This window comes from Rousettus aegyptiacus, unplaced genomic scaffold (genome assembly GCF_014176215.1).
Source record: "Rousettus aegyptiacus isolate mRouAeg1 unplaced genomic scaffold, mRouAeg1.p scaffold_m13_p_1, whole genome shotgun sequence".
Taxonomy (NCBI): Eukaryota; Metazoa; Chordata; class Mammalia; order Chiroptera; family Pteropodidae; genus Rousettus; species Rousettus aegyptiacus.
Window position 1 is genome coordinate 17,739,008 of NW_023416284.1, and position 8,665 is coordinate 17,747,672.

The window sequence follows — 8,665 nt, forward strand, 5'->3', positions numbered from 1 at the left end:
GGTCAGCAAGTATGGAAGTACTTCCTGGAGAAGGTGTGTACCTGAGCAGATTTAGGAGAGACCATTTTGGCTAGTTTTATTTGTACTCCATTTTCAAATAGTTGGGCTTATTTTTACAAGAGAAAAACCTCTTGCTGCTTTTGCCTCTAGAACCAGGCAGAGTTGGTAGTATGGGCCGTCTCCCTAAGTGGAACCCACTGGAGAAGGCCAAGTCATGTGTCGGCTTCTCCAAGTTTCCATTAGATGAATCCAGTGCAGGATTGGAGTTTAGTTGGTGGAAGGTAAATGCCCCAACCCTTCCTGTCATGTGGTTTCCACAAAGGCCTCAGAGTCAACTGTACAACTGTCTCATCTTGGCTATGTGTCCATTTGGCTCATACCTTGTTCTCTTCCCCTTTTCAATTTTCAGGCTCCTTCCCTACCCCCCACCAACCAGACCAAACAAAAAAAAAACTCCTAATTATTCTGGAGTAAAAAATGGACAATCGACTCGAATATTCAAGATTTAAAGCCACTTCGCTTGGAATTTCTTTTACATGTCTGTTCACATTAGGGAATAAGGGCCAATGTTAATCCAAATACTTTGGAAATTAATATTCAGTTCATATGGTATGACACTTTAGTGGTGGCATTTTATCCTATTTTCATAAAAGGCACTAAAGGTAAGTTTGGTGGGAAGTACTGGTATTGTTAATACTTGATTATAAAAGTAAAATCAAGCATGAAACTTGGGAATTCTAGTTCATTGAGTTATAACTGGTCCAGGTCAAGGAAGTAGGAAGGATAAAGAAAAGGTCGAATTCTGAAAATTGGCATGAGGTTGTGATTTACTTTTGGCAATACTCCTGAGGAAATAGTGTTTTCTATGAAAAAACATTCTAGGCTGGCTCCTGCATTTTTAGACAACTTACCTAGTGCATTCCCTGACACCTAGGATACCTTCTCCCTGGGAAATTCTCGTGTTAGTCTGTAGTGTACTATAATAACCAAGGTCATTGCACTAGACAAGGGACTGTGAGAAATCATTTCTGCTAGATTTGGACTCTCTTTGCTCCTGGAATTTCTCTTAGGCAGCCATAATTGAGTCCTTTCCAGGTTTCCTTCTCAATCCTGGAATACTTTTCTTTGTCCTGAGCTACACTATTTGACTTCTAGAAGGCTCTAATTTTCCCCAACTTCTTTAGCCATATTACTCTAACCAAATCACGTTTGGGTTTCAAATTCTGCATGTCAGTAATTGCCTTTCTGCCATGTCAGTAACTCTTGGAACTCCTGAGACAATCAGTTATTCTCAAAGGTACCTTTTAAGACCCAAACCTCAGCATACATTCAGACACTGTAGTCTTCACTACCTAAATCAGCCTTCCTAATTCCATCAGTCACCTGATGGGGCACCTTTGGGATATGCGTGTGCAGTGACCGTAGGTAAGTTCCCCAGAATACACAGATTCTAAAACCTATCTTTTACACCAATTGATTTTCTTCCTATAGTGGATGACCCAGGCTAAGACATGCTTGTTTCTTGGATAAATTCTTTCAGCCCAGTATGATTCCTACCACCTCTCCTATTTCTTCAGAGTCTCTCAGCCTAAATACTTCTGATGCCGTCTCAACCTAAAGTAGACCAGACCCTACCTTGAAATTGCCTCTGGGTTCTCCTCCTGCATGTATGGTTTCCATACTGATAGTTATGGCTTGTGCTGTGGTATATATGGATTTGTTTTTCTAGTTTGAAGACAAGAATGAACACTAGTATTGAATTACATGTAAGGGTAAACGTGAGACTGGGTAATGACCCAGAAGACAAGTTCCTCACTGGGCTTAGTAGGAGCTTCTCTAAGGAAAAGTATACACAGGGGGGTTTACCTGCATTTCAAAGTATAAGTTTTCTTTTTTTAATTTCTCTGATGTTTCCTCTAAAGAAATCTATGTTTTATAGAGCAAACTAAAAGCTCACAGTCCTGATTCAGTCTGAAGACTTACTGTACTTGCCTGTTTTCGTTTAACTTTTTATTGAAGTATAAATACATACAGGAAAGTCACTCATCACTACAATTGATAAATTGAACAAACTGAACACATTCATGAAATGAGCTTCCAGATCAAGAAAAAAAAAAATTACCAGCACCTCACCCAGTCATGTTAACCACCCTCTAGTTCTCTAACACCATAGCTTAATATTACCTATTTTGATTGAACTTCTGTGACTGACTTTTTCACTCAACATTATGTTCTTAGAGTCACCCATAATTTGTGTGAAATTGTAGTCAGTTCCTTTTCATTGTTGTAGAAACTGTTACTATGCCACAGCTGATCCATTCTAATGATGGGCACTTGGTAGTTTCCAGTTTGGTGCTACTATAAATAATGCCTCTGAACATTCTTGCACATGTCTTTCAATGAACACATATATGCATTTATGCTTACAGAGTTTCACACATTAGGACAGTTCACATGAAAAATTCAATATACATTTTTTCTTAAAAACCAAAAAAAAAAAAAATAACACTGGGTCCACATTATAGCAACACGACTGACACTGAGTCCTATCAGGTGGGGCATAGCTTCTGTACATGCTGTCACTCCATATTACAAACCTATACCTACTTATTTTGGAAGGTTTTTTTTTTTTTCAACACTCTAAGCACACTCTTCCCCTAGATAACACTGCAAAACTTATTTCCCCACTTCCTTCAAGTCCCTGTTCACATGTAACCCTACCATAGAGGACTTCCCTGATCACCCACCCTATAAAAAATGACAACTTTCTCCTGCACTATGCTTCCTATTTTCCTTTGCCCTGCTTTATTTTCCTCTGTTTCATTTATCTGACATTTATCTTTTTTCTCCCCCAACCAGAATGGAAGCTCTATGAGAGCAGGAACCTTTCTTGTCTTAGTCACTGTTGTTTCTATGGTGCCTGGCAGGTAGAAGAGCTCAATAGATATTTGATGCAATAACAATAATACTAACAACAGACAATACTTATTGAAGGGAAACTATGTACCAAGCAAACATTGTTCTAAAAACTTTATACATATTACTCCACTTGATCCTGACAACAATTCTATGTGGTGGATCGAATTATTTACTTCATTTTACAATGAGGAAACATTTATTTTTTGCTCTAAACAATAGATACATTTGAAGCATCGTGTACCCATCAAATTTATTAAACTGTCTTTAAATGTACTAGAGAAGCTTAATACCTAAAAGGAACCCTTCAACAAATCATTTTGTAGTGATGTTTTATTTAAGAACAAACAGTTGCTCCTTAAATTGTTTTGTTTACATTCGACTTTTAGTATATTAAAATTTTCAGTTGTAGGACTGGGCCTAGATCAAGACACAATTTCACTAGGATTTCAGAGATCTGGAGCAGTGGTAGCTGATCAGATTTTGCTCTCTGAGATGGGCAGCAACTTCCACTCACCATCTCTCAAGAGTACTGAAGATGGAGTATTGTGGAGAGGGAAAGTACACTTCCCTGATGAAGGATTTTGAACCCAGATCACCTGTCCATCTGTCACAGGAAGTACTGATTTATCACTTTGTTAATGGCCCTGATTGAGATGATGCCGATGTTAGGATTCCTGGGTAGAACCTCTTCAATTTTTGCTAAGCTCCTACTGTTCAGACCCCAACCCCATGTGGCAGTTGTTATATAGGGAACCTACTCCACAAAACATTGATAGCATTGTAAAGCCTTTGCCAACTGAGCAAAAAGCAAATATTCCCCTGCTCCAGGAACAAAAATGGAATTACTATGCCTCAGAAATGCCAACTTAACACTTCCATTGACTGAGACATTCTGGTTAGCCTTTCTGAGTAAATTCGACATAGCCTCATATTCTTGCCTTATTTAAGTTCTCTGTAGTTACCACTCAAGGACCAAAAGGGAAAGATTTATCTGTAAAAATTGTCACAAATAGTTTAGACATACATTCGCTGATTTAACTATTTTTTTCTTGGCACAGATTTAAAATTGAACCAGTCCTAGGGGTTCCCTGCCTTCATTTCCCCTTGGCACTATTTCCAGAAATCTGTGTATGCTCCATTCTGTCTGGCCTATTGTCTTAGATCGAGACTGTAGTGTAAACCTCTCTAGCACAGTACTACTTGGACTTTTAGATCCCATGTAACAATAAAGGATACCAACAAAAAAAAAGTCTTAGTAATCAACATAGGATTACCAACATTATATTTTAGCAAATAAAGTTTTTTTTTAAATGATACCATCTCTATTGGCATCATTTAAAAAGGGCATTTTTACATTAAAAAGTTAGGAGAAATAATCTCACAATAAAGAATAGTCCTCTACATTGAGTAAGTTTAACTTTATAAAGAACTCATTACATTATCATTAGCTTTCTGATTTCCTGGAGGACTGCTGAAAATTTCTGCTCTCACCTCTAGACTGAGTTCAATCTTCAAGGCTCCTTTACTGCTGGCTTTCTTGGTTCTTGTTCTTTCTGCCCTTGATATCTTTAATAGTTGCTCATGGATATACACAGCTGTGGATTCCTAGTGTTCTAAGGCCACCTGGCCCAGGTCTCTTTTCTTTCTTCAGCCTCTTTCTCACGTTGCTCTTTTCACACCTCCATTCCGTGATTCATAAAACACACCTGCACATTAAAAAGACAATCATCAACTTATCTTGGGATTTACACAGTGCCTTTCTTTAACATTCAATTAAGCTAGTTAAGTTTGTGCATTTCACTTTTTAAAACAAATGGTCCCACCAGGTTTTCATTAATAAAATGAGATTAACATTTCTAGGGAGAATTCTGAAAATGAGTGAGATAAATTAATTTGACAAACATTTACTTAGCATTGGATTATAAACATTAATAACAAATTTTTTTTTTGTCCTATAAGCATTCAAATTTATTGGAAAGATAATATGTAAGCTAGGGGTTGGTTGTCTTAACCTGGGGTTCATGGGGTGGATGGGCTTGGGGCAAGGGGTGCTTAATGAGGTCGTAAGTACAAATTTGGGGGTGTGTGCATTTTTCTGAGAAAATTCATTACTAGCATTAGATTCTCAACTGAGTCTAAGACTTCCGAAAGAAAAAGAAATATTGGTGTAAACATGATTTTAATATACTAAAATAAATTATTGTAAGGAAATATGAACAATATTATGGATGAACAAAGAGCAGAGCACCTTCTTTCTGCTTGAGGGGAGAAATAAACCTTCATTGATCATGGTCTTGAAGGATAGATAGAAGTTTGGTGGGAGAGATGGGAAGGATATATGAGGCAGAAAAAATTGCATGTGTAAAATCATGAGTTCCAGAAAAAATAATGTGTATTTGGGAAAAAATTCAGCGTAGCTGGAGTATAAAGTACACAGTGAGAAACATACGGGGCCAGAATGGCAAGCTTTGTACATTGTGTGGACTAGAGCGCCAGCAGAAATCTTTAAACTAAAGTTTTACAGTCAGCGTGTGAAGTATATAAACATTTCTAAAGGGAGGCCTCTTCTATTCTTGCCTTACTAAGGGGTCTACTTGGGTAATGAGATCTACTTTTCCTGAGAGCATGTAAAATCTGTCCTTTCCTACCTGTTTTCTCTCTCTAACCTCCACTGTCCCCTTTACATATCCAGAAAAATGTCTTCGGTTTCCACCTTCCGGAAGTCTAAAATGGTGGAACTAGAAGGAAACTTAAAAGTTATTTTGGTCCAACTTCCTTATTTTACAGTCTTGAAAACAAGACTCTAACTGAGGAAATTATTTACTCTCCTGTTTCCCTTTCTTTCTCTCTGGTTTGGTGCTGGGCCATTTCTTCTTCTCTCCCTCTTCTGAGGAAATCTCTTGGACTCCTTTGGCTTCAACTACCATCCCTACACCAAAAATTCCCAAGATTTGTATTCTCAGCCGTTTTCCTCTCTATGTCCCAAACCCTATAATTGTCTACAAAACATTTCTATCTGATGTTTTATGTTCTCCTGAAAGCCAGCAGGTCCAAAGATAAATTTATAATCTCCCTGCAGCCATCACAAATCTCCTCCAATATCCCCTACATTAGAAAATGGCACCTCATCTACCCAATTACCCACATCAAACAGGTATCATCCTTGATACCTGCTTCTTCTTTAGTGACCTCCCCTGATTCAATTTTATAACCATTTTACCTCCTAAAATGTCCATTTTGTCTATTTCTCACTGTCTTTACTACATTAGACCATTATCTTTTGCATGGACTTATTACAATACTGTTCTAATTCCTAATCTTCTCTTTTCTCTCTAAATCTATTTCCCACACTGCAACCAGAGTTAACTTCTTAAAACATAAACCTGAGAATGCTATGCTGCTATTAACCCTTTACTAGCCAATCATCCTTTGTAGCTAACATCTAAAGTCCCTGTTTTTCTACTTTCTGCCCAATTCTCCAGTCTTATCTGGTTCCACCCTTTCTCACATTATGTGCCAGTCATGCTGGCATTCTTTTAGTTCCTCATCAGTGCCAAACTCTTTCCTTTCATGGGGACTTTGTACATATTGTACCCTTACTTCTAGCCCTCCTTGTTTGGTAAATTTTTGGTCATCTTTCAGGTTTTAGCTGAAGCTCAGGCTCTTAGGGAAAACTTCCTTGGCCCCCCTGACTAGACTATGTCTGTCTGTGCTTTCTTACTGTACTTTGCACAACTGTAATTCAAAAACTATTTGCTTACTGTCAATTTCCCTGATAGTCTATAACTTAAAGGGAAGGTAAACTCTTAAGACTCCAGCACACTGCCTGACCCTCATAAATACTGGTTGAAAGAGGGATTGGATGCTTTAACTGTAGTTGCAGAGCTGAAACTAGAAGACAAATCCATGTTCAGTACAGTTTTCTTTTCTTCAACTATGAGAGGTCTGTCCCATAAGATGATATAACCCACACTCCAGACTTCCTCTCCCTCTTCCCACTGATTAAGTTTATCAGTCTTTTGTGTTCTGTTCAGAGGCCTGTTAAAGCCAACCTGGTGAACTAAACCCAGTTTTAGAGATTACCCTTCCCCTAAGGATGTTTGAATTTTAACTGGAAACTCCCAGATGACAGTAAGTAATCCTAAAGGAACGAATCAAAATTTCAGGCACTATGAAGATATCACTGGAAGGAGGGAATTTTCACTATCATGCCTTAGTGGAATCATAGGAAAGGAACATACAGTGTACCACACTTGCTTTAAGGTGTTTTTTTGTTTGTTTTAAATTATCTTCACAACAAACCTTTTAAGGAGATAGTATCCCTTTATCAAATGAGGGAATCTCTGAAAGGTTTAGCAATTTACCTAATGTTGCAAATCTGGTGGGGAGGCCACTATTTAGTCCCCCCCAGTCCTACAGGATAAGACTCCTGGTTAATCCTTTCATCATACCATGCTGCTTTCAAGGGTAAATATAGGCAACTGCTTACAGTTTATACATAAATCTGGGCCATGGGGTTAGCTGACTATCTTTAAAAAAAAAAAGAAAGGGTTACTAGCTTTTTTCATTCCCTTGGTGGGATCTATTCTGTGAGACTTGACATTTTACTGTCTCTTCCAGAATTCCATCATATTCGGTGCCTGAACTTATTCATTCCAATCATAAATGCAATTAAGGCCAGAAAAAATGTTCTAAGCATTCTGTACAAAATTAAGATACAAAATCCAAGACGCCATGTTATCATTTATTTTACTACTGAATCCACTAAAGCTGCCTATATCCAGAGAGTGGATGGTATTAGGTTGACACTTAATATTGCATTATTTATCTGTTTACTACTATTTGCAATACCAAAAGCTATTAGGAGATGGGCTGTCCTAGGATCAAATATTCCTTCATGAATTGAGTTTGTCTCTGATTAAAAATGCTTTTGCCCATCCTTTGGATCTCCTCTGGATTCTGGTTCCTGAATACAGGATTCCTCTTGGGAGAGGAGGGACACTATTGTGTTCTTCTTGGTGTCAGGTACACCTATTTAATAGCTTTGTGACTTTGGCCACATTACTTAACCTGTTTCCCCAGTTGTAAAATAGAGACTGGTAGCATATTGAAGATGCTGAAAGCTTTTTAATATATTCAAATGCACCTAACAACAAAACCTAACCAACAGCAGGTATTCAAATAGTGTTAATGTCCTTTCTTTCCTAGGTAAGGACATTTCCTCTTGCAGTCCCTAGATTTATAGGTTCTCTGGACTCGTTGAAAGTACGTGTACAATTTTGTGCACATGCGTAAGGTGTGGAAATAAAGTCCAGAGTTTAACAGATTACAAGGAACAGTGATTTACCTAAAAAATCGTAGGTTCTCTTCCCCGCAATGCCAAAGATGAATCTCTTTTGAAGGAGATCAGATTTTTTGTGGATGTTTTTGTTCTCTATGTATTTTTTTGCGGTGTGCTAATACATGAGGATAACCAGGCCCCTGGGGGAAGGGGAGTGTGTGTCTTTCTGAAAGACAGGGCTCCCATGATGTTTCCCTGGGGGCTCTGTAACCCTTCTTCACATCCCCTCCCAGATGGGGGTGGGGTGCCATCTGCAGCTGGGAAGCAGGTTTATTTAAAGGTCTCTCAGGCTTGGGGGGGAGTCACTTTCTCACTTGAAGTGCAGGTTTTTGTGGGTTTTCTCACGCTAAAGTTATTCCCTCTAGGTGTTAGTTACAACCTCATGGTGCGGCTCCGGCCGCCCCC